Source organism: Anolis carolinensis, chromosome 3 (assembly GCF_035594765.1).
Source record: "Anolis carolinensis isolate JA03-04 chromosome 3, rAnoCar3.1.pri, whole genome shotgun sequence".
In the NCBI taxonomy this organism is placed as follows: domain Eukaryota; kingdom Metazoa; phylum Chordata; class Lepidosauria; order Squamata; family Dactyloidae; genus Anolis; species Anolis carolinensis.
The window spans coordinates 180,322,976-180,348,444 of record NC_085843.1 but is presented as its reverse complement, the minus strand read 5'-3'; the positions used below and the strand labels follow the sequence as shown (position 1 = coordinate 180,348,444).

At 40.9% G+C, this 25,469-nt stretch overlaps 1 long non-coding RNA gene across 1 annotated transcript; it reads left to right on the top strand.

Moving 5' to 3' along the window:
- Window positions 1-8,752: 8,752 nt before the first annotated feature.
- On the top strand, window positions 8,753-23,142 carry LOC134297678 (uncharacterized). Its single transcript, XR_010004509.1, has 2 exons — window positions 8,753-8,883; window positions 23,042-23,142. It is a non-coding gene; the product is annotated as an uncharacterized LOC134297678 (long non-coding RNA).
- Window positions 23,143-25,469: the final 2,327 nt, after the last annotated feature.

The window sequence follows — 25,469 nt, the reverse complement described above, 5'->3', positions numbered from 1 at the left end:
ATTATACAAAGCACTGATGAACATAGTATCCTTTTGTGGGCATTTGTTGTTTCACCACCACAGTTTAAAGCTAGCATTAAATGATTAGTCTAGATGGGGGGCATAGAAGCAAGCTTCTGAGTGGCTGGTCCTAGACTACAGAATTTCCTGCCAAGAGAGGTTGATTTGGCCCCCTCTCTGGTCTTTATTCAACAGCAAGCATATTTAAACAGGCGTTTAGCTTTTAACTGGTTGAGGCAAATGATTAATGGGTGTGCTATACTTTTACTGTTTTGTAAAATTTTTCCAAATGCCACTGCTATGGCTTCTGAGGGAGAGAGGAGCAGTCAGCCACAGCTGTATCATGTTGAAGATCCAGCAACTCATAAGAGCCTCTTCCTCTTTTTTGCCAAATGTCATTTATTATTTTATTTTATTTACAGTATTTATATTCCGCCCTTCTCACCCCGAAGGGGACTCAGGGCGGATCACATTGCACACATATAAGGCAAACAATTGTCAGGGTGCAACAAAGAACAGCATCATCAAAGCTGGTCTTCTCGCAACCTGACTACAAGAGGACAGAGGAAGGAGACCATTTGGCGGGATAGGCTGATTTATGACAGGGTCTGGTCTTCAAACGTGGGAAAGGACAAAAGGAAAGGGAGGTGTGGATGGAGAAGGAGGAGGGGGGAGGCAACAACCCCATATACTGAGGGGAAAAGCGGAAGAGGGTCAGTAAAAGCTTTTGCAGTCATCTTGGCAAGGCGGATTCAATAAAGTTTTCCATTGCGACCAGCGGTGTGAGCCTATTTCTTGGGTCCTACACCTTCCAGGAACGGACATTAAGCTTTTACCCCCTTTTTTTTTTTCGGCTCATCCCGTGAGGAAAGGTCTCTCCGGTGAGAGCATGAACCCTGATGGAGGAGAAACCATGAAGGAATTCCTCTTCCTGGAAGAAGAACAGGCGAACCCTCGAGGTGCCGAGGAGTTGAGAGAGGAAAGGAACCCATCGCCAGCGTTGAGCGAAGGGGGGACAGACCCCTCGGACCCGTCGTGGAAGCCGCTGACCTCCACCCAGTTACCCGCAGGAAGGGGAGTGACGGTGAGACGGAAGATCCAGATGGGAGGAGATTGGCAGCGAGACGGAGAGGGAGCCCCGGAGATGAGAAGGATGGAGAGGAGATTAGATGCGATGGAGAAAATGTTTGAAACTTTCTCTCGACAGATGGATCTGATGCAGCGGCAGGTAAACGAGTCCTGGAGGGCGACAGTCGAGCAACGGGAGCAGAGGAGAGGGCTGCCCGGGAGAGGCACTGGACCCCGTCCCTTTGCCGGGGAGGGTCCACAGGACTATGAGGATGAGATGCCTCAGCAGGGGACATCAGTTTTCCCCACGGGCCTGTCAGGAAGGAGCCAAATGCCTGGGAAGGGAGAATTTCGGGTGAAGTTCAACGGGGACCCCAAACAGCTGTCTTATTTCATTACAAACGTAAGACACTTCATGGAGGATTTTGGGGACCACTTCCCTTCAGAAAGCGCAAAAATCCACACGGTGGGGGCAAACTTGAAAGAAGCAGCTGCAGACTGGCTAATGCAGATGTATGATACTGGTGCCCGGGAGCTGGCCTGCCTGGAGGATTTCCTAAGAGCCCTCCGTGAGAGATTCGAAGACCCTTTGGCAGAGGAGAGGGCGAAGGCCCAACTCAAAAGGATATACCAGGGAGGAAGGACGGTGTCAGAATACGCCCTGGAATTTAAAGCCACAGCGGGGAAGATTAGGGACTGGTCCGACACCACCAAACTGGAATATTTCAGGGCTGGTTTACGCTCTGAGGTGCTCGAGTGGGCTTTACACAGAGGAAATCCAAGAGACTTGGAGGACTGGATTTTGTTAGCGGGGCGCGTGGAGGTGGACCAACAGCAAATCTCTCGTCGTCCAAGGGAGAGCAACAGAATCAAACCCCCGACAGCAGCAACACGGCGCTTCTCCCCTCGTCGCGGAAGGTCGACCAGCAGGGAGAGGAGAGCAGGGAGGGGGGCCTGCTTCGCTTGCGGCCGCGAGGGACATCGAGCGGCAGAGTGTCCGAAAGGGACAGGCGTGGAGACAAAAGGAGAGAGGCTTCACAGCCAGAAGCCGCCCCACCAGAACTCCAAACTAGCAAAAGGGAAAGCTGCCATGGCAACGGAAACGGCTTTAGCCCCAGGGCAGCTTCAGGCAGAAGAGATGGAGGAAGCGGAGGACCTGGAGTTACCGGGAAACGACTGGGATCTGTTTTGAACGCCCGGAAACAGATCGAACCACCAGAGGGCGAAGGGGGTGAGTTGAGAAGAGTAAATTGTGACATTGTGAGAGTCAGAGTGAGGCTGTTGAACCCAGAGACAGGGATTCAGGTAGAGGCAGATGCTATGTTGGACTGTGGGTGCACGAGATGCCTAATTACTCCCGAACTAGCAAACAGGTTGGGGGTGGAGCCAAACCCACTAAAGAGACCAGTAGTCTTCGCACAATTGGATGGAAGCCCAGCATACGGAGTCCCAGTAACAGAAAAAACAGGGTTTTTAAGAATGACTATGGGTTCTCATGCTGAGACATTGCAATTTGTGATTTCAACAATGGCACATCAGCCAGTCATTTTGGGCGTTCCTTGGCTGAGATGGCAAAACCCTCAGATTGACTGGAAAAGGGAGACATTTACTTTCTGGGATGGGAATTGCAATTTTGAGAGTACCCCGAAAGACATAGAGGTACTGGAGCCAGAGGGGGCGATAGCAGCCATGTCACAGGGGGTACCATTGGAAAGCGTTCCCAGAGTCTACCATGAATTCGCAGAGGTGTTCAGTGAGAAGGAGTGTGACCAGTTGCCCCCTCATAGGAAGACGGACTGTGCAATTGAAATAGACCCCAATGCCAAACTACCTAAGCCAAAACTCTATGCAATGTCGGAACCAGAGAAAAGGGCACTCAGAGAATTTATTGACAAAAATATAGAGAGAGGCTTCATCGAGCCATCTCAGTCCCCCATGGCAGCGCCAGTATTTTTCAGGCCAAAAGCAGACGGCCTAAGATTGGTCGTGGATTATAGAGGTCTTAACGCAATATCCACCACAAACCAATACCCGCTTCCCCTAATGTCAGAGATGTTGGCGCAATTGGGTGAGGCACGCATCTTTACCAAACTGGACTTGCGGGAGGCTTTTTATAGGATTCGAATCAAAGATGAAGACTGTTGGAAGACGGCTTTTAATTGTCACCTTGGGCAGTACCATTTTAAAGTTTTACCTTTTGGCTTGTGCGGAGGTCCAAAGGTGTTCATGCAGTTCATAAATGAGACCTTTCGTGACATGCTATATAAGGGGGTTATTATATATCTCGATGACATCCTTTTGTACAGTAAATCACTGGCTGAACACATTAGGCTGACTCGAGAAGTCTTGCGGAGATTAAAGGAGAATCAGCTTTATGCCAAACTCTCCAAGTGTGAATTGCACAAAACGGAGTTAGACTACTTGGGGTTCCGCATTTCCACAAAAGGCATAGCTATGGACCCCGCCAAGGTGCAGGATGTATTGGCGTGGGAGCCTCCAAGGACTCGAAGACAGCTGCAGGGATTCCTAGGCTTTGCAAATTTCTATAGACAGTTCATCAAAGACTTTGCCAAGCTGTCTTTGCCTTTGACAGAATTACTAAAAACTAAGGGAGTGGGGGAGACTCGTAAGACTAAGACTCCGGGTGCGAAACTGAACTGGACGCCTGAGTGCCAAGAGGCGTTTGAGGAATTAAAAAGGAGGTTCACAAGTCAACCCATATTAGTTCATGCCCAACGGGACAAACCTTTCGTGGTTCATTGTGATGCATCAGAGGCGGCCTATGGAGCAATACTGTTGCAGGCCGATGATGAGGGTGCTCTAAGACCGTGTGCTTATTTATCAAGAAAGTTCACGGAAACGGAACGGAATTGGCGGGTGTGGGAGAAGGAGGCCTTCACAGTGAAGGCTGCCCTATCCCATTGGAGGCATTTCTTGGAGGGAACCGAGGCCCAATTTGAGGTATGGACTGATCACAAGAATCTGCAAGCTTTACGTACCCCTCAAAGGCTGAATGCAAAACAACTGCGATGGGCACAGTTCTTTAACCGTTTCAATTTTAAGCTGAAGTTCTTTCCGGGGACCCAGAACAGGATGGCAGATGCCCTATCTCGAATGCCCGATGCAAACTATTCGGCCCTGGGGGAAGTCGGAACTGTGTTCACGAAAGAACAACTGGGTTTGATGGTGCAGACAAGAGCCACAGCGAAGGAAAAGCCCCCACCTAGTGGCCAACCACACGAACTGTCCCAGGAATTGAGGCTAGCTGCAGATGCAGACCCCTGGCTCCAGTCTCATAGGGATGAACTGTCTCAAACAGGGGGATTGTGGACTCACGGTTCCAAATACTATGTACCGGAGGAACTTCGGGGGAGGGTGCTGGCCCAAGCACACGACTCCAAGCTCGCTGGTCATTTTGGGTTTACAAAAACTCTGAAACTGTTGAATAGACAATTCTGGTGGCCAACCATACGCAAGGATGTAAAGGGTTATTTGCAGGAATGCCCAGTGTGCGCTATGGCAAAACAAAAGGTGGGCAGACCGGAAGGATTGTTGCAATCAGTAGCAGACCCCTCGAGACCGTGGACGGATATAGCTATGGACTTTGTGGTAGACCTGCCCAACAGCAATGGTTTCAACACAATCTGGACTATAATTGACCTGTTCTCCAAACAAGCTCACTTCGTGGCCCTTAAGAGACTTCCAACGGCACCCGAGTTGGCCGTTGTTGTTTCTGCAACACGTGTTCCGCCTGCACGGGTGTCCCAAGCGGATCATAAGTGACAGGGGCTCTCAGTTCACATCGAGGTTTTGGAAGTCTTTCCTGGGTATTTTAGGAACTGAAAGGGCCCTGAGCACGGCCTTCCATCCAGAAACAGACGGAGCCACCGAACGGGTTCAGAAGACCCTTCAGCAGTTCCTCCGTTGCTACAGCACGTACCAGCAAGATCAATGGTCCTCGATGCTACCACTTGCCGAATATTGCATTAATAATTCGGATCACGCGTCCACTGGGGTCTCGCCGTTTAAAGTTGTGAACGGCAGAGATTTTCCGCCATTCCCCGCACTGCAAAAGGAGTTGCCTTCTGACGAGAAGCCAGGGAATTGGGGCGAGAAGATCGCTGCCGCTTGGCCTTCAGTTCAGGAGGCCTTGCGCACCGCCAAAGTGGATTACAAGAAATATGCAGATAGAAAGAGAACAGCACCACCGGACTACAAAGTGGGGGAGTTGGTGTACTTGTCGACAAAGCACCTGAAATCCACACAACCATCCCGGAAGCTGAGCCCACGATATGTTGGTCCCTTTCCCATTTCGGCCGTTGTGAACCCAGTGACAGTACGGTTACAATTGCCTCATAGATGGCGCAAGGTGCACCCAGTGTTTCATGTTAGCCTGCTGAAGCCAGCGCCAAACACTCACAGATGGAGTAAACCGGGGGCAGATCCGGTCCCCATTATGGTGGGGGCACACACCCATTTTGAAATCAAGGATATCCTGGACTCCAAGAAGTCTCGGGGGAAACTGTACTACTTGGTCCAATGGTCTTCACAGACCTTACACCCGGAATGGGTAGCAGCAGAGCATGTTAAAGCCCCAAAGTTGAGAAAACAGTTTCACACAAAGTTTCCCCATAAACCTGGACCATGATCCCGAAAAGGGGGGGGGGTTGGACTCTCTCTCTCCTTCTTCTTTCCTTCTCCTGGCTTTTTCTGCTGCTGTTGTCCTTAGCTTGTCGGAACTTTGTCTCTCCCCGCAGGGTCGTCGTCCGAAGGGGGGAGTCATGTCAGGGTGCAACAAAGAACAGCATCATCAAAGCTGGTCTTCTCGCAACCTGACTACAAGAGGACAGAGGAAGGAGACCATTTGGCGGGATAGGCTGATTTATGACAGGGTCTGGTCTTCAAACGTGGGAAAGGACAAAAGGAAAGGGAGGTGTGGATGGAGAAGGAGGAGGGGGGAGGCAACAACCCCATATACTGAGGGGAAAAGCGGAAGAGGGTCAGTAAAAGCTTTTGCAGTCATCTTGGCAAGGCGGATTCAATAAAGTTTTCCATTGCGACCAGCGGTGTGAGCCTATTTCTTGGGTCCTACACCTTCCAGGAACGGACAACAATGTCTTAACATAGAACAGAGACAGAGACAAATGCAGGCTCTGAGCTGGCCTCGAAATCATGACCTCTTGGTCAGAGTGATTTGTTGCAGCTGGCAGCTTTTGTGGAGGAAGGAGAACAAATAGGAACTGTTGAATTCCCACCCTGCCATCCCATTTTCCTTGTGTGTCATGTCTCAGAGCAGGAAAATGCCATGATAACTAAGTAATTGTAAGCCAACTGGGAACTTTTGTGATTTAAGGATGCAATATAAATACTCTAAATAAATAAGTAAATTTTGCATAAAGCCTGGGCTTCTCATTTTCTGCTGTCAAGTTATTTAAGTGTGACATGAAAACAACTCTTCAAATCAGGATTTTAAGTTCAAATATGACAGTAATATGTGTTTTGTAGCTTAAAATGGGAGTTGTTGGGGTTGCTGTCAGACCCAAGCTGGATGCGTATGAAGTGCTTTAAAGGAATGTATATTACATGCATTCAGATTTCCTGTTCTGACAAATTACACAATCAGCCCCAGATCTCCACATATTTAAAGACTGTTTACAAGTGAAATATATGGCCAGCTATAACATAGTTTTGTGATTATTTTAGCTAGGACCGTGGATAAGGAGGTCCATGCCCATTAAACTTGATCAGTCAGGATTGAGCTTTGAAGGCAAAGCTAGAGGAGTTTATTACGATTTGGCCAAATAGGATGTAATTATAAGCAATACACTTCAAAAAGTACCAACATGAATTCACAGAAAAATACATGACATTTTAAGCAGCTATTCAGACTTCCTGCTTCCTCCCCTGATTGGCTGCAAAGCAAGGCCGGCCAGGATCCACACATGGATTGCCTGGGGATTTCCCTGATGTCATAGCCTGGAGGAGGAGATTCCTTTGGATGGAATAACAATGGTTGATAGTTGGACAGTTTAAATATCAAGTTTGCTGGGAGGGCACGAACCAGGAGGGAGTGGTGACTTGCGTATGCAGATAAACCCTTGATTAACTTAAGTGCCCAGCTCTGCTGAAACAAAGGGTGCAAGGCTCAAAAGACAAAAGTGGCAGCTCCACATAATTAGTGGTTTGGCTGCCCATTCAGGAAAGTAATGAATTCATATTTGCTGAACCTTCTCTTCCATGGAAATGGCAAACTCTCAGCCACCGTTAAATGGACAGACTTCCTGAGCTCATCTTGGTGACAAAGGGTTATATACACACACAAAAATTGATTTTATCTTGCTTGGGAAATAGCTGGAGGGATTCTGACTGTGATCTTCATTCTCAGGGGATTATGCAAACTTAGGGCACTGGGAGGTAGCTATCTTCAAGATACATCTGATACATTTTATACATTTAAGAAATGACACCAGAATACAAGGAGTACAACTCACACATAAAATACCAAGTTGATACATTTATTAAAGGGTTAAATTTGATAGAGTTGGGGTACAGCTGCTGCTAGGTCCTTCCAGAGGCTCTAGTGGCTTTGACATTGCCCAACTTTGGAGCTGTGGAAAACATTTTAAAAATAAAGAAAAAACATCTTTCTTTTTTTAGGTCTCTTCATTGTCAATAATCTTTTGGGGAGGGGAGTGTTATGGCTTTGATAATTATCAATTATCAATAGTGGGTAGAGGGAAACAAAGAGACAATTTCTCTTTCTGAATTATGCTCAAAATAATCAATAAAAAGTTTCGGTACATTTTATGGTCCACTCTGATAATGCACTGATAAAGTATTTGCATAAATGGAACTTAGCAGACATCTGCACTGTAGAATACAGTTTGGCACTACTTTAACTGAAATTGCTGAATGCTATGAATCATGGGAGTTGTAGTTTGATAAGGCCTTTAGCTATCTTTGCCTTAACCCATGATTCCATAGCATTAAGCCATGGCAATTAAGGTAACATCAAACTGTATTAGTTCTGCAGAGTAAATGTATACTTAGGTGCTTTTAAATATGTATCCTTTTTCAACAGTTTTGGGCACCTTCAAATAAAGTTGTGTTTTTTAACATTAGTTTTAATTCAAGAAAAAACCTATAATCATACAAAGACTTATACAAACAAATTACAAAAATACACAAATACAGAACAAACACCTTTTCTTAATAGAAAAATCTAACCTACAATTAACAGAACTCAATCTAAAACAATCATTCTAACCACTAAAACCCACTACTAAAAATACCACAAATAAAACGATAAATACTCATCTATAGGCCTTAGACTCTCTGACTGTTGATTTTAATTTCACAGCTTTCTGTTACCTTATGATATCACTGTATAACCACCTACTTTTAATAACACTCTTCTAAATCAGAAAAACAATAGTAGGAATTTGTCCCCATTTTCAGTGTAAAAAGTAATAAATGTCATAGTCTTTCTTGAAATTGGTCAAGGATTTCTCCTTGATCAACATCGCCAGCTTGTCCATCCCAGCTAATTCACATATCTTCATAAGCCCCTCTCCTTAGGTTGTTGTTTTCATGCTTCTGTTTGTCATAACATAATTTTTATTCCTCATTTTCACTGACCTCTGATATATTTGCCTACACTCATGTTAATGTTTTCCTATGACATCACAATGGCATAACTTGAATGACATAAAAGTTTATCATAAAACTTAAATCCATGGGTCACCACAAGCAGTCTGGGAAATACCAGCAGCCAGCGCAGCACTGAACAGCAGGAAAATGAGACTATTCAATGAGGTGACTGTTTTTCAGATACAAATTTGTACAAAATGTTCTGCTTACAATGCAAATATTGAAATTATAGAGCATTTCACATTGCCCTAAGAAAAACAAAAACATGTCGGGGGAAATAAGTGGTACATCTGCCTTTTCCTGTCCATTATGTACTTCAGTTTAATCCAAAGTTAATGTAAAGGGACTTTGACTGAGAGATATTTATATACTCTAAGATTTGAGAATGGGGTCTGGGTGTAAGATTGGAAATGAAGTGCTAGAAGCAGAAGTAGCAGCCATCATTCTTTGAAAATATTTTGATGTTCATTTTTAAGTATGATATTTTTCATGGTTCCCCAGGAAAGCATTCATGACAGACCTTGGTTAGGTGAGGAATAAATATTGTTCACATTTTTTTGCACAAAGAATTCACATGGGTTACTAGAAATACTTATTTTGTGTGAAAAAACAAGTTTTCATTGGAAAACACGTTCAGAGACTCCCACCTTGTTTTTTAAAACAAAATTTATTTGCATGTGTGTGTTTGCATATATGCAAAACCCAACAATTTTCCACAAAATTTGGATGTCTGTAAACAGGAGATTTGAAGGAAACTTGTAGGGTTTGTAAAATAAAACTTCACGTATATTTCTGGGCAGAATAATTCCCCCAAATAGGTTTTAGATATATGGACACCAAAGACAAACTGTAAAGAAATATTAGTAGTATCCTGAAGCAAAAAGAAAGCCATAGAAATTATTATTCCTTGCAATCAGAAATGAAATATTCAAACAATTGCATCATTAGAATTCAAAGGCATAGATGTGTTAGTCTGGATTAGTATGCAAAGAAATCTTGTGGCACCTTTGAGACTAACTGAGTCAAAGAAGTTGGTAGCATGAGCTTTCGTAGACTTAAGTCTGCATCATTAGATGCATCTGATGAAGTAGACTTTAGTCTATGAAAGCTCATGCTACCAGCTTTTTGCTCCCAGTTAGTCTCAAAGGTGCTATTAGATCCTTTTGCATTTGCATCATTAGCAGGAGAAGAATCATGCCTACAACTGAAAATGGGTATTGTATTAGACACCAAGCAAGCAAGCAAGCTGAATATAAACTTGCAAACTGGTTTTCCATTGAATCATAAAAATGGACCAAGCAACAGCTTCAAAGACACGTTAAACTGTGTGCCACTGTGTGAGAAGGGTGGGATATAAATGTGAGAAGTAAATAAATAAAAATAAATCTTCCTGCAGGGTTGCTGTAGTCCTCAATGCAATCAGCTGGACAAATAATTCTTTTAAAAGAAATGTTATAGACTTCTTAAGCAGGGAGTCAGAGGATGAAAATGTTTCTGCCTTTTTTGCCACTCTCTAGGCTCATCTACAGTCATCCTTCAGTTGCTTTATTTAACTATTAGACTTTTTAGTGCCACAACTAATAGTATTATTAGTAATGCATTGCTATGAGGTCAAGAGTGTCAGATTTGGCAGATTATCAAAGCATGATTTTAGTGGTTTCTGTAGACCAGTATTGGAGGTGATGTGTGTGCCAAATGCCTTTGTGCTTTGCCAACATCATAAAATACATTGAACTGATTCTGACCCTCCATTTCTGATTCTGTTCCAACACGAACTAAACTCATTAAGGTGAGAACCTTGAAGAGGAGGTCAGTGGGATGTTAGCCAAGCATGGAAATAATACTATCTTATCGTGCTTATCTTGGGTTTAATCTAAATGAATAATTCTTGAATACTATGTGGCCTCCTCAGTCTATGAGGTTCCTTACAGGTGAGGAGCCAACTGACTTCTATGTGTTGATGTTGCAAAATTCCAGGAATAGGCTACTTCCTCCAATCTTATCATGGTATGTTGCTATGTTGGATGTGTCTGAGGCTTTGTCTATAGACCTCATCATAAAGACCGCTGGAATCACCACACATTGTTGCAATTCTGGCAGTGTACGTTGGGGGGGGGGGGGGATGTGGAACTATTCACCCCATATCCCGCATTGCCCAACTCACTCAGCTGAGCATCCCATGGGAGGAAGTGCCGACCGTCTGACTTCCCCCCCATTGTTTCTAGTGGAACATGGGAAGCCTCCCACGTTGCTGCCAGACCAGCATGCTTCACCTCTCTTCCCCTTTAAGCACAGAGACCCACTGGAAGTAGTTGTACATCATGTAATGGGAGCCGGCGGGCTCCATGCTGAAATGAGCAGTGAAGTAGGGCATGCTGCCGATTCTTCCCCATCTGATGAGGTTGTAAATCAGACACCTAATCTGGATCCTGTTCAAAGCATTATGATCCAGACTGGCCTCAGAGCAACTGTGATGGTAGCCAAACACACCAGACTGAATCCTCTGTGGCAACACATTGGCATCCATGACTGCCTTGATCCTGCTGGGCCATCACCTTGTTCTATATTTCTCCCTGCAAGTGTCTAGCCATTACAGTCATGTCTGCTAATGTCCAAATGGGTGGATGGTACACTAACAGAATCCTCAGTCTATACCTGGTTTTCAAACTCAGGTACACCCACTCAATGTGATTCATCTCCCTAATAGGCAATCTGGTCAGGTTAGGATGGTCCTTATAGACCACAGTTACCCCACCAATAACCACTTTCCCTCACCTGCTCACTAATGCAGTATTTAGGTGGCTGCCTTACTGCCAGCTGGTGTATCAGTCCCAAAGCAACTAGTATCCACCCAGTAAGCTGATAGCGGTTTTCACTTTTTATCTGCTGTCTGCCTCTTTAGCATGTGACTGGATTTTCCCAGCAGAGGTTGCTGAACCCCATCAATCTCCTTGGGGTATTTTTTGGCAACACTTTCACCCTGTGTTCTAAATTCTACAAAGTGCTTCAACAAGGGCAGGTTTTTACAGTGTGCTTCCAATTTTGCTCTGTGATCTGGAATACACTGGGATCTGCTGCCGCACATTAAAGGGCTTATCTCATACATTCCTGTGACTTTCTTCAATGCACTGCAACCACTTTAATCCATGCTACAGCATGCATTGGTGTCCTGAGTTTTGTAGTCATTGTAGTTTCAAGACATTTTTAATTCAATGGTCAGTGTAGATGGGGCCTGTTGCCCAAGCCACCCAATGAATTTCTATGGCTGATCACAAATTCAAAATCTGGACTCAGAGTCCTCACCCAACATCCAAACCACTAGACTATGCTATCTTTCAACTCCAAAAATGGATAGGCGATGTCTTACATTATGAAAACAGTAATATCTGTCAACTGCAGGTCTTTACCATCTGAAAGAAAAGCCCACTTGAGGTAGAAAGGCTTTATTTTAAAAGTACAGATACAGATTATTAAGGTGCCTTATTGTTGGATCTGGGGGCTTCTGAAAAGTTACAAGATTTATAGGTTACATTGAACATTTCCTGCACATAAAGTCCATTGGTCTAAAGGCCTTGTGTCAGCTCACTATAGCTGCTCCCAAATGAAGACACGAGACGTGCTCTGTTATCACTGGAAACTTTTACTAAGGAAACATTGACATGGAAAAAGCCAAGAGTGCCGGGCAGCGGTCGGCACTCTCTTATATACCCTCCCCCTCATTTAAAGATACAATTCCCGCCAAGAGAAAATCCTGCGAAATCCGCCAGCCAAATCCGCCAGCTGTTTCCTCTCAGGGTCAAGCGTTGCAAGTACCTTGTCAGTCTAGAATGGAGCCTCCAGTGGCCTAGGGGATAAAAGTCTCATGACTTGAAGGTTGGGTTGCTGACCTGAAAGCTGCCAGGTTCGAATCCCACCCGGGGAGAGTGCGGATGAGCTCTCTCTATCAGCTCCAGCTCCATGCGGGGACATGAGAGAAGCCTCCCACAAGTATGGTAAAAACATCAAAAACATCTGGGCGTTCCCTGGGCAATGTCCTTGCAGACGGCCAATTCTCTCACTCCAGAAGCAACTCCGGTTGCTCCTGACACGAAAAAAAAAATCAGTCTGGAATGTCAGTGGCCCTGATTTCTGGTGCCAGAATCCAGGCCCTGAAAACTGGGTCCTAACAGCCTTGGGTGTAACTTTTTTTTTTGCAGTCTTTTCTCTCATTGGTCAGGCAATCAAAACATTATCTAATTCCCTCATTTCCATCTTCCATATGAGAAAGGCCTTGGGTATCAGGTTGTTCTCATAACAAATCTACAGCTTATCCTGGTTGTTAGCAGCAAGTGCCTCGTTAACATGATAGGTTGTACCAGCATTTCACTGGAGGAGTAACTTCAGCTGGCAGCTTCTAGAATTTACTCAAGTTCCCATTAGCAATTATGTTAAAAATGCATAGCAATACAACTATTGATGAATGACATAATGCTCTATAGCAAAATACAGATCACAAAACAAACAGGCAGTATAGTATGATATTCCAGCATGAGTTTATACAACATGGCAGATCCTACGCATAGGATCCTGACAATATCTAACACTCTATAACTGAGTTGATAAATGCAACTAAGAATTTGCTTCTTTTAAAGGGCAATTCCTGGAACACAAAACACTTAAATATGATAACTGCCAACTTTATAATGTTGTTTCATCAAGATCGCAATGATAGTAGTTTTTTTCATGCAAGATAAATTGTTGTAATCTCATTGTTTTACATGCTTTCTAATTTTAACAAGCATTAACATGCTAAGGCAGGGGTCCCCAAACTTTTTAAGCAGAGGGCCGGTACACAATCCTTCAGACTGTTGAGGGGCCGAATTATCATTTGAAAAAAAAAAAACAAACAAATTCCTATGCACACTGCACATGTCTTATTTGTAGTGCAACAACAACAACGAAAGAACAATACAATATTTAAAAATGAAAACAATTTTAACTAACATAAACCTATTAGGATTTCAATGGAAAGTGTGGGCCTGCTACTGGCCAATGAGATAGTCAATTTAATTAGGATTGTTGTTGTTGTTGTTGTTGTGTGCCTTCAAGTCATGTCAGACTTTGGCCGAGCCTAAGTCTAAAATTAATTATTTATTTACTACATTTATTTACTACATTTATATCCCACCCTTCTCACCCCGAAGGGGACTCAGAGCAGCTATATGTACATACAATATATTATATTATTAGCATAACACAATATTAGCATTATATATTACTATATTGAACTATACCACTATACTATTATATAATATGTAATATATAACATATAATTAATATTATTATATGGTATTACTATTAGTATTATATTGTATAACATAAGATTATTATCAATATTATATGTATATACAATATATTATATTATTAAAACTGATATAAAAATATTATATTATAAAACTGAGGGCGGGGGCCAGGTAAATGACCTTGGAGGGCCGCATCCGGCCCCCGGGCCTTAGTTTGGGGACCCCTGTGCTAAGGCAACTGGTTTTTCAGCATATTTTAAAAATCTCAACTGAAAATTTCTAATTATCTTAGACATTCGAAAGAAGGGGGATATTTTACAAATACTCCAACTTATAACTTTGTTTTCTTATTTTGGCTACAGCCAACTTGTTTCTAGGTTAATCCAAAACAACTCAATTTGTTTAAAAGTTGCCCTCAATGAGATCATATCAGGTTGAACGCTGGGTTCAATACAGTAAAATGGAGATTGCCTTGGATGACTGGAAATGTTATGCCCTCCATTCCTCTAGCAGTTGAGACAGCATTTTACTGTGTCAGTTTTCTTGGGCTGAGAGCTCACTGAAGATTTCTGTTATGTCCATAATATCGAAGCGAAGGAAAATATCTAAACAGACAATGCTAATCTTCAACATCAGTATCAGTTTCTTTAAAGGTAAAGCATCTTGGTATTATTTATTATTATTTATTTACAGCATTTATATTCCGCCCTTCTCACCCCGAAGGGGACTCAGGGCGGATCACATCACACATATAGGCAAACATTCAATGCCTTTTTATCATAGAACAAAGACAAACAAACATAGGCTCCGAGCGGGCCTCGAACTCATGACCTCCTGGTCAGAGTGATTCATTGCAGTGATTCATTGCAGCTGCTCTCCAGCCTGTGCCATAGCCCGAGCCCAGTCTTGAATACTTGAATTCCTACACCTTTCTGAAAATCCAACAGTTTTAATCAGATACATGTCATTATGGCAGAAATGACACAACGGAAATGCAATGTATGAAATAGCTAGTAACTACTAGATATTACAGTATTAACTACTTCTGGAATTGCAATTTAGAACCCCTTCTACTTTGTCTGTGGCAAAACAAAGAACAGAGAGGGTTGATAGAAGGAGGTGCCATGGAGAAAGCTCTACAACAGGACTGGCAAGCAGCCAATTCTTCCTGTCTGGCTTAGTAGTGTAGGAAACAAAACATCAGAAAGACAGGGGAACTGGGCATAGGTTCTACTGGGAAAGCCCATGTTAAAACAAAAAACAGAGAACAAGGAGACCAAAGGAAGCAAAAAGTCTTATCAACTAGGCTATATAAAAGGAATAGATTTTTGTTGAGCAAATGTCAAAAAATGCATTGCACTTTGCCTTTGGACCATTCTCCTTCCATTATATAATAGCTAATTGTTCTAGAATAATCAAGACCTAAAAGTTTGTTGTGAGACAGTATGACAACTGGCCAACTTGAGTTACTCATATATCGTAGAAAAACAGAACAGTATGCTGACATCCATTTGTGTGAATGAGATAAGCTACACCACAAAATGGCAAGCCACTTACTTTACATGCATAAAAGTCCTACTTTGGATCCCTGGAAATCATAATGAACAAACCTCAGAAAGCAAGCTTGGGAATGAGGTTTGACTTGACAAAGTTGCCCATCAGTGTAGAAAGTGATGGGTGAAAGCAGCGTTGGAAAAGGTTATTTAGGTGTCTGTATTTTCCAGAATCCCCCCACCAACACGGTCACTGGCCATGCTAATTGGGAATTTAGGGAGTTGTAGTACTAATGATCCAGTCCCAATGGTCTACTTCAGCCTTAGGCAGTTTCATGTGTACTGAGTCATTTATTTGCTGACAGTGAAGCTCTTTTAAGTATGCCAGGCCTAGCTCAGATTCATTTACTGAACATTCAGTCTTATGGATCATTAGACAAGCTCCATAAGAAAACATAATTGAGTGTGGGGGGTTTTGTACTTTGTTTACTGATAATTGCATTTTGTTTAACACAACAAATAATATTGAACTATATAAATTTCACTGGGACTATAACAAATAACAGTTTATAACTTAAACCATACAACAATATGACTGCAGGTGTTTTTGAGAAGAAAATCAATGATAGTGTACATTAATTCTACATCAGGTTACAAATGGAAGGTTTCCCCATATTTCCTCCCACTTAGAAAAACAACATGTAAGGGAGAAGTGTTGTGGCCAAACCTTCCTCTTGACATTTCCTATGTTCAGGAACTGGGAAGTGCTACAGTTGGTACAGAGGACCTCATTGACAATTAGACCTTGGTGTGAATTGGTTATGTTGCATATCTTTGGCCATACCATTCCTTAGCAAAATATCATCTCTTCTGATAACAAAGGGTGCTTTTACACTGTAGAATGAAAGCAATGTGGCAACACTTTAACTGCATGATTCAATTCTATGGAATCATAGACGTTGTATTTTTTCAAATCTTTAAGCTACTCTGTCGAATATTATTATTTATTTATTTATTACAATATTTATATCCCGTCCTTCTCACCCAACAGGGGACTCAGGGCGGCTTACAATAAAACACACATATAAAAACTGTGCAATACACTATAAATCAATTAAAAAATTAACTTACATAAGACATTCATAAAACGCATTATAAAATACAAATAGGCGTGTTCAAGTTTAAAAGATTGGGTCTGTCAGTTGAGTTCCAGCGTACATCATAGTAATTAATGCTATTGATTCTTAGTGTGCTGGTACCTCACGAAACTACAACTGAGTACCATAGCATTGAACCATGACAGTTAAAATGGTGTCAAACTGCATTCATTCAACAGTAACACCCAAGGTTGCCCTTTGTATTTCTTCCTTCCTGAGACAATACAATTGGACCTCTGTAGCCATAGATTCTGTATCTGTGGATCCATCTATGAATTCCATTTTTAAAAAAGCAAAAAGCAAATCTTAGTTTTACTATTTTTATAAAGGATATCATTGTACTATGTATATAATGAGACTTGAATATCCACAGATTTTGGTGTCCATGGGGGGTCCTGGAGCCAAATTCCAAGGGCCTACTGTACTTACATTTGTCAGATTTTTCTTCATAGAACTTGAAGTAAACACGAGCAAGTAACAGTTTTTCACCTTCAAACCCACCTGGATTTTCCCTTAATGACTTACAAATTCTAAAAAAAAAAAAAAAACATTTAAGGGTTATGTGCGAGCACACTGAAAGAGGACCAGTAACATTTTTCCTAACCCTGGAGGAGAAGAAAAAATGATAAGAAAAAACATCTTATTTTATACAGTGACGTGCTGAACCCATATTTTTAAAATACTGGGCCAGACATTCATGGAATGAATCAACTTGAAATGGGTTGCAACATCTTGATAGTTGCCTCCTTCCTGCCTCTGAGAAGAACAAAGAAATGATATAAAACTGAATATAAGGTTTGTTTACTTTGAATGCTTTTCTGAAAATAATGCTTTACTATACAGAAAAATTCTGTATAGTAAGGAAAATGACTGCAACTTTTCATGAAAACGTAAGAGAAAAGCAACATCTAATAAAATTTACCCTCCCAATAGGGATATAGGGGTATTTTTGCTAATTTTGTTTTTTAAATAAAGGAATGGGTAATTTTAATAATTTCCATCCCACTTTGAGAGGCTTTGAAAACGATGCAGGTTTGTTTGTTGTTTAGACTTTTCAGTTCAGATTTGTTCAGAAACAGTTTTCTGCAAAGGAAGGTGTTATTTGTGTGCAGAACATGATTTTTCTGTGCAGAAATAATATCTTCCTTGCAGGAAATAGTTTCCTGTCCAAAAGAATTGCTATAGTTGAAGACGTAATGCTATGCAAAGTTCACACATTTTATACCAAAACCAGCATTTTTCTCTGTAGGAAACAGCATTTTGTGCAGATTTTTTGATTTAAAAAAACGTTGTGCAAAGAATGGGAATTTTGATCTGAATAGGTTTCAAACTCCTCCTCAATCCCAATCATGGTTTCCTGGTACTCAAGAAACACATTTTTGACCCATTTTAAAATCTTTTTGTAATAGTCTTTTCATTACCACAATGAATTGTTTAAACTACATCTGTATCCATCAACAAAAACATCAGTTAAAATATTCAGCCTTCTTCACTTCTCCAGCTCTAGACCATTTGTGAATAATATCCACAAAGGTTAAACCACGGAGTTTCATTAGGGAAACCTTATGAGATTCTTTTCCTTTGCTTACCTCACTGCTACCTCCATGTTCACAACCCTGATATTGTTTTGAGATTCATGGAATCTACTGCTTCCATCATTCTATCAGTGGAAGCCCATTATTAGATCCTGTCTCGTTTCATTCTCTTGTTTCTGACTTTTTTCCATTCTGTTCATTATCAGGCTTAGTTTGGGTTTCCCAGCTTTCTCCAAGCATAATATGGAAAACCTGTTACAATTATTTGGTCAAGATATGCAAATATAGATGTCTGCATACCACCGTGATGAAATAATATGAGATACCATATATAACACTGTAATGCTGGCCATGCAAACCTACCCTTTGTAAGGTTGAATGGCACTCTAATTTTATTGCAGTGGCAATAAATTATCTACAAAATTATCTCATGAATAAGAAAATTCTCACACACCTATAGAATCTTTATTGGGACTCAGCACAAGGAAAGTGGTTTCTGAATTACAAATCACAGGTTGGGAAGTTGTTGCCGGAATACATTATGTATTTACACGAACCTTTAAAAGTTTGCATACTTAGTTAAAAAACAGCCAACAGTAGGAAAAGAAAAGCAATCTGATCTTTCCCTGTTTTATTGAGGTAAGTTAAGGTATTATTTCACTTGGTGGCTTTCCAAGAAGCGCTGATACCATATATTTGAATTTACACATGGCATCTGTGGACTTGGTTGCACTATCAAATGCAACCATTGTTATGACAGTGAAAGGGAGAAATTTTTTGCAAGCTAGATTACATCATATTGACTTCCTGTCTAAAACAGCTGTGAAGTGTTAATAGTACCTTGAGAAAAAGCTACCATTTCCTGGTGTAGTTCCAGTACAGAAACAGCTGCATTCTACTGGTGACCCACTTCCATCAGTAAGCAGAAATCTTGCCATATATAGACTGTGACCATAGTTCCAGAATCTTTCTAATAATAATAATAATAATAATAGTAATAATAATAATAATAATAATAATAATAATAATAATAATAATAATAATAATTTATTTTCTTTCCGCCCTATCTCCCCAAGGGGACTCAGGGCAGATTCCAGCATACACAAACACAAAGGAAAACATTCACTGCCTAGAAACAACCATAACATAGATGAAGGTAAAGCCTTCTCCTTCTAGCTCTGAGGGTGGTACTTATCTCTGGCTCACCTCCATTTCTAAGCCGAAGAGCCTGTGATGTCCATAGACACCTCCTATGTCAGGTTCATCTCTGGCTCTGGGTGATGGTGCTCATCTCCATTTCTAAACCAAAGAGCCTGCATTGTCCATAGACACTTCCTAGGTCATGTGGCTAGCATTATCTTCCCACTGAGGCGATACCTATTGATCTACTCACATGTGTTCAAACTACGAGGTTGGCAGAAGCTGGGTTTTCACCCTGTTCTGCCAGTTTGAACCACCAACCTTCTGATCAGCAAGTTTGGCAATTCAGTGGTTTAACCCGTTGTGCCTGTGAGGACCCTTCAGCTGACAACATCAATAACATTTTGTTTTTTATTGGAACCATTTGTCTCTTCATCACAGTTTACACAAACAGGTAATCTTCCTAGATTAGACATTGGAAAGGTACTTTCAAAAAGTGATTAGTTCAAGCTCCAATTTCAAGAATTTCCTCCACCAAGGAGATAGTTTTTGTCATGGTAATATTGAGGAAAGGGCTTCTTTCCATCCCAGTTACCAATGCTGTGGTCTAAGAGGGAGAGAAAGAAAAGGCAAGTACCACTTCATCATTCCTAGGCCAAGAAGCAAATGTAAATCCCTTTTCCATTCCAACTGCCTGTAGGCAGGGAACTGTCAAATTAACTCATGTAAAAACATCATGTATACTGATAATGCTATACAAATACATTGATGATAATGATACTCTCTTATTTCACTTTTAAAACTACTTATTAGCTCATAACTATTCAAAAGCAATTAATATATTTCTTATATTTACTTTTTGAAAGAACCAGAATGTTTCAACCAGCTAGCAAGTGGTACAAAACACACGATAAATAATGAGACCACATTAAAAGTAATAAAAACATTTTAAGTTATATCACAAGAGAATTGAAATAATCCCTTACTTCACTGCAAGTTGGATACAACTCAGTTATGTTTAAGTTATTGCAAACAGGAATTAATTAATGGTAACTTAATTTGCAACCACGCTGTTAAACTTACTCAAATTTAGTTTTTCAATTGCCAAGTACTTATGTGGTCAAAAGGTCAATGGCCATATATGAGGTATCGATAGTTGTATGAACACATACAAAAATATTCATGGGGAAAATTGTCTAATGAGAAATGAACAGGCTCTGTGCACACAGAAAATCAACTGAACGTTGAGGCAGAGGAATGAAAACCATATGGGAGGAGTGATGAAATGGTCACATTCATATAACTATGAAAATACACATATTCACTTGCCATCTTGTGACCTAGCATCCATCTATTTGTTTATTTTGATGAAGCCTGAGATGAAGATGTGTAACGTCTCCCCACAACAACCACACATTTATGCTACATTTTATTTTGCAGCCCACTCATTCAGTTCTGTTACTAAGATGTCTAATTTAGGGCTAGGATTTGAATAAATAGCACAATCTAAATTCTTCACTGAAGAAAAGGGGATTACTAAAGACCAGGGCCTCACCAATAGCCATCCACACTAGACTCTAGTACTCTATGCTAAGCCTGAAGAAATCCTTAGGAAATGTATGCTTCCACATTTCCCTTCTTTTATATTTGTTGAGGTTCGGAAGCCTTTGTAAAAAAAATTCGTGTCAGGAGTGACTTGAGAAACTGCAAGTCGCTTCTGGAGTTAGAGAATTGGCCGTTTGCAAGGATGTTGCCCAGGGGACGGCCGAATGTTTTGATGTTTTACCATCCTTGTGGGAGGCTTCTCTCATGTCCCGGCATGGAGCTGGAGCTGATAGAGGGGGGCTCATCCGCGCTCTCCCCAAGTGGGATTCGAACCTGGCAGCCTTCAGGTCAGCAGCCCAACCTTCAAGTCACAAGGCTTTAACCCACTACTCCACCGGGGGCTCCAGCCTTTGCAATCAAGTCATAGAAATGGCCCATTTAATTCAGTACTACATTGACTACCCTGTTTCCCTGAAAATAAGACATCCCCGGAAAATAAGACCTAGTAGGGGTTTTGCTAAATTGCTAAATATAAGGCCTCCCCCAAAAGTAAGACCTAGCAAAGTTTTTGTTTGAAAAAATGCCCGCCAAACAGAACACCAGAGTATGCGGGATTGGTAAATGTACATACCATAGAGTGTTGTACATGGAAATAATGGTAATAACAAGAAATTCTTGATAGGATTCACAGTTTGTCTGGTTATGCTGGTTTGTGATGACAACTACTGTACAGTATATAATGTTCATTTTTTGTTCAACAGTAAATGTGAATTCTTCTTCATGGAAAAATAAGACATCACCTGAAAATAAGACCTAGTGCATCTTTGGGAGCAAAAATTAATATAAGACACTGTCTTATTTTCGGGGAAATACGGTAGCAGTAGTTTTCCTGGTTTTCAGACACGAGTCCTTCCTGCCCTGCCAGCGACTGATCTTAAGATCTTGTGCATGCAAAAATTGTTTTCTTCTAATGAGCTATATCCTCTTCTCAAACTATAATCTCAGTCCCACACTCAGCTACACTCAGCTATTACTCGCTTCTTAACAATGATTCATCCTAATTGTTCATTTGATTGCCCTTTGTTATTTCCACCCTTCTGCAAAATCTACAATTTGTTTCATTCCTAAATTGCCTCCTATTTTTTCATTCTTTCCTTGGTTTCTGAACGAATAGGGAGCCATTCTCCATGCTGCCACACAATCTTGTCTCTAAGGAATAGATGTTGACCTCATGTTTCTCCCTCAGCTTGCATGGGGTAGACACAGAGAAGCGATAACGCTCACAGTGTGAGCTTAAAAGCTGAGGAGTTTTCATTGTCTATCTGCAATGCAACTGTTTTGCAAAAGGCCAGAGAGAAAGGCAGCCTTGGAAATGCTCCTCATTAAGAGAGAGAATGTGAAGCAACTTATTTCCTGCCTACTGCGAAAGCCAGTGAGGTCAGGGATGTCAGGCTGGAAGACAATTCTATCCATAAAATGGGAAACAAAACCAAATATCTTACTTGGATTAGTTTCATCGGTGTGCAGCTGGAAAACAATTTCTAATGGCCAATTAGAGTAGCCTTTGCGATCACCAGACCTTTCAATAATGCCACTCTCCATTAAAATAGTATTCATTCAGCACCATAATTACACAATACACCTTCCTTGTTGTGTATTGCTTACCCACAGATATTTTGAAAATGTACTCTCGAGAAGTTGGACATCGAGTCATGTCACTATTACAAAGAGGAGAAGCTGGGTAAAATGAAACAACTGAAGGAGATTTTTCAGACCTCCAGAACTAGAAATAGTTGCTTTTTTGGCCTACGGATTCTGGGATCACACAACTAGCACAATAAATGGTTATGTTGTCCAGGGATTCTAAGAGCTATAGTCGAAAAAGGATTTTCTGCCCAAGCTCTATTGCTATATATACATGGATATCCACTAGTCATGTTAAAATATTAGCAATATTTTCACTCTTTTCTCTGATAACAATTTCCACTAATTTTATATGTTGAAAGTAACTTTCTGAAGGTGAGAGACTTTTCAATCCACAGTGGTTCTACCAGAAAGTTCTTCCACATGTTTAGTGGTTGGTGAAGCTTTACTGGTCCTGTTCCCATTTATTGGACATTTACTCAAGCAGAAACTACAACGTGTGAATAGTGCTTCACTTTTTTCAACAGATTCAGGTGTACACAACCTCAAGCTTTCACAACAGGCAGGATGAAGACTAACAAGCTGAAGTTCACTCCAGGAAAGATCTAATGATTATGCATTAATGGTTTTATCATGGTGTCACGACATATCATTTAATCTGATTGAAGCCTTCAGACCTTTATAGCAAAGAATCTGCACACTTGAAATTCGGTTATTTGCTCTCAAATTGATTTCAACTTATGATGACTTTATGAATGAAAGACCTTTAAAGCCTTGGTCATCAACTGCCCTGATCATGACAGTCTCAGTCGCTGTTGCTTCTAATGGGAGTTCAGGCTGGATTTGTTCCAAAACTGATCCACTTGAGATTTTAGCAGCAATGCTTAACTGTCTTTTTTGTTTTTCTTTGCCTCTTAAGTACTAACTTGTGCTTTTATTTGTATTTTTCATCTGCCATTTTATCATATGCTTTCTTTCCATATCATATCATTTACTTTTATAATTTTGTTTAGCTGTTGTAAAAAGTAAGGCGAAATACCTCCACATAACAAATTGCAGAAAAACTATAGTCCATCTAACTAGTTTAGCTTTATAAGTGTTTGTTTTATTGTGTTTCTTATATATTTGCATGCTGACCTTTATCCAAGCTGCTCTGTCATTCTGTCTTTACAGCAGTCTTGTGATGTCTTGTGACATTATTAGGCTGAGAGACAGAGAGAGCACAAAAGCAGTCTTTATAACTCAGAAGACTGGAATCTGATTTTGACATATTCTAAACCCAACACTCCCCAACACTAATACACATTCAACTTTCTGCTTAAATAAGGGCATGCTGGTTCCTATTAAGAAATGGCTGTAGTGATTTTGAACATCTTTTTCCCCTCCAGTTTCCCTTGATGAGAATGACCGTATTAATTCTAATTTGCTTTAGACTTGACAAGGGTAAGGGTTTTTAAAAAAAGAAAAAGAAAAGAAAAGAAACACATTTTTGAACTACAGCTCCCCAAACCCCAGGATGTTTTGCCTGTGGAAATCTAGAATTAGTAGTCCAGACAAGTAACTTTGCTACTTGTTTCTTAAAGAGTGATCAATCTGATCATCTCACTGTCAATTCTTATAATTAGAGAACTGAGCTAAATGTTCAAATTTTCAAATGTTCATTTAAAAAAAAATCTGTGAGATAGCCTTTTAAAGAGTATTGAACATTTAGCTCAGTCCTCTAATTATAAGTATTTACAGTGAGATTATCTGATTTTAAATTTTTATTTTTTTCACATTGGCTAAAAAAAAAAATGCAGGAAAGGATAAGACTCTTATGACCTACCAGAAGCTGTTGGGTTGTAATTTCTAGCAGCCTTATCCAGCACAGTCTGTAATGGGGAATGCTGGGAGCTGTAGTCCAATAATATTTAAAGAGTCTCATTATCCCCACCCAGATTGAAATTGATTGTCAAAATTACTTCTCTCTGAGTTACTATCTTCACTCAAGATTTTCTCCAACAGAGATTGTAGCAACTCATATCAGGAGGAAACCAATAGATGCTTGTTCTATGTTAAGTTTCATTTTGCCATTGAGTATATTTCTCCTGCATATTAATAGTTCGAAGCTGTGAATGTCTGCAAATAACATGTGGTTTTCATAGAGCTGCTAAGACACTTGTTTCAATAGGTCTTCCATCATACTCTTCAGTGATTATGTCTTGGATCACTCTAAAGGAACCAGACTCTTCTCTCCAGTATATTTACTTTTTCTGTAGTTTGTTGCTGTGCCAGTGACCTCGTAACTATAGAGAGCTCCTGGCTGTTACTGCCAACAAAGATGTTTGGCAACAGCTAGGAGCTCTCTAGAGCTCAGTGGTCATTGCAACAGAAAACAACAAAGATAAGGATGACTGTCCAGTAGGGCCAAACTGGATTTGACCCTACTGGACAATTTGGATACTGCTTCCACCACTGCTGTAGTTTGGGAACATTGAATGAAAACACCTTCAATGAATCCAGTCCAGATTTAGGTTCATAAATAGATGGGCCCATGCTCACAAATACAAAGGTTACATCCAGACTAAACTAGCCTAGTGCTCTGTTCTTCATAAGCACATATGGATGAGTACAAATAATAGTTACCAAAATTCTTGTGGAGAATAAGTGTTTTAGGCAACATGACACCAATCTCAGATCAATTTATGATTATTTGTTTCTAAACTCAACTGAAATATTGAAACCAATAAGAAATGCACTGGTTGGTTTGGAGTCATGTCTGAGGAATTATCTACATCAGGGTAGGAATCAGTGCTTCCCAAAGACCATTTTGTAGCTCTCAATGTCAATTTTGTGGCATCTTGGAAAAATCTACATTGAAAAATAGGATCTTAAGTACAAAATCCCTTTTAAAGTGTTTTTTTTTTATTTCCAGGGGTTAAAAAGAGGGCTTTAGAGCTGAAAAACAACCACCAG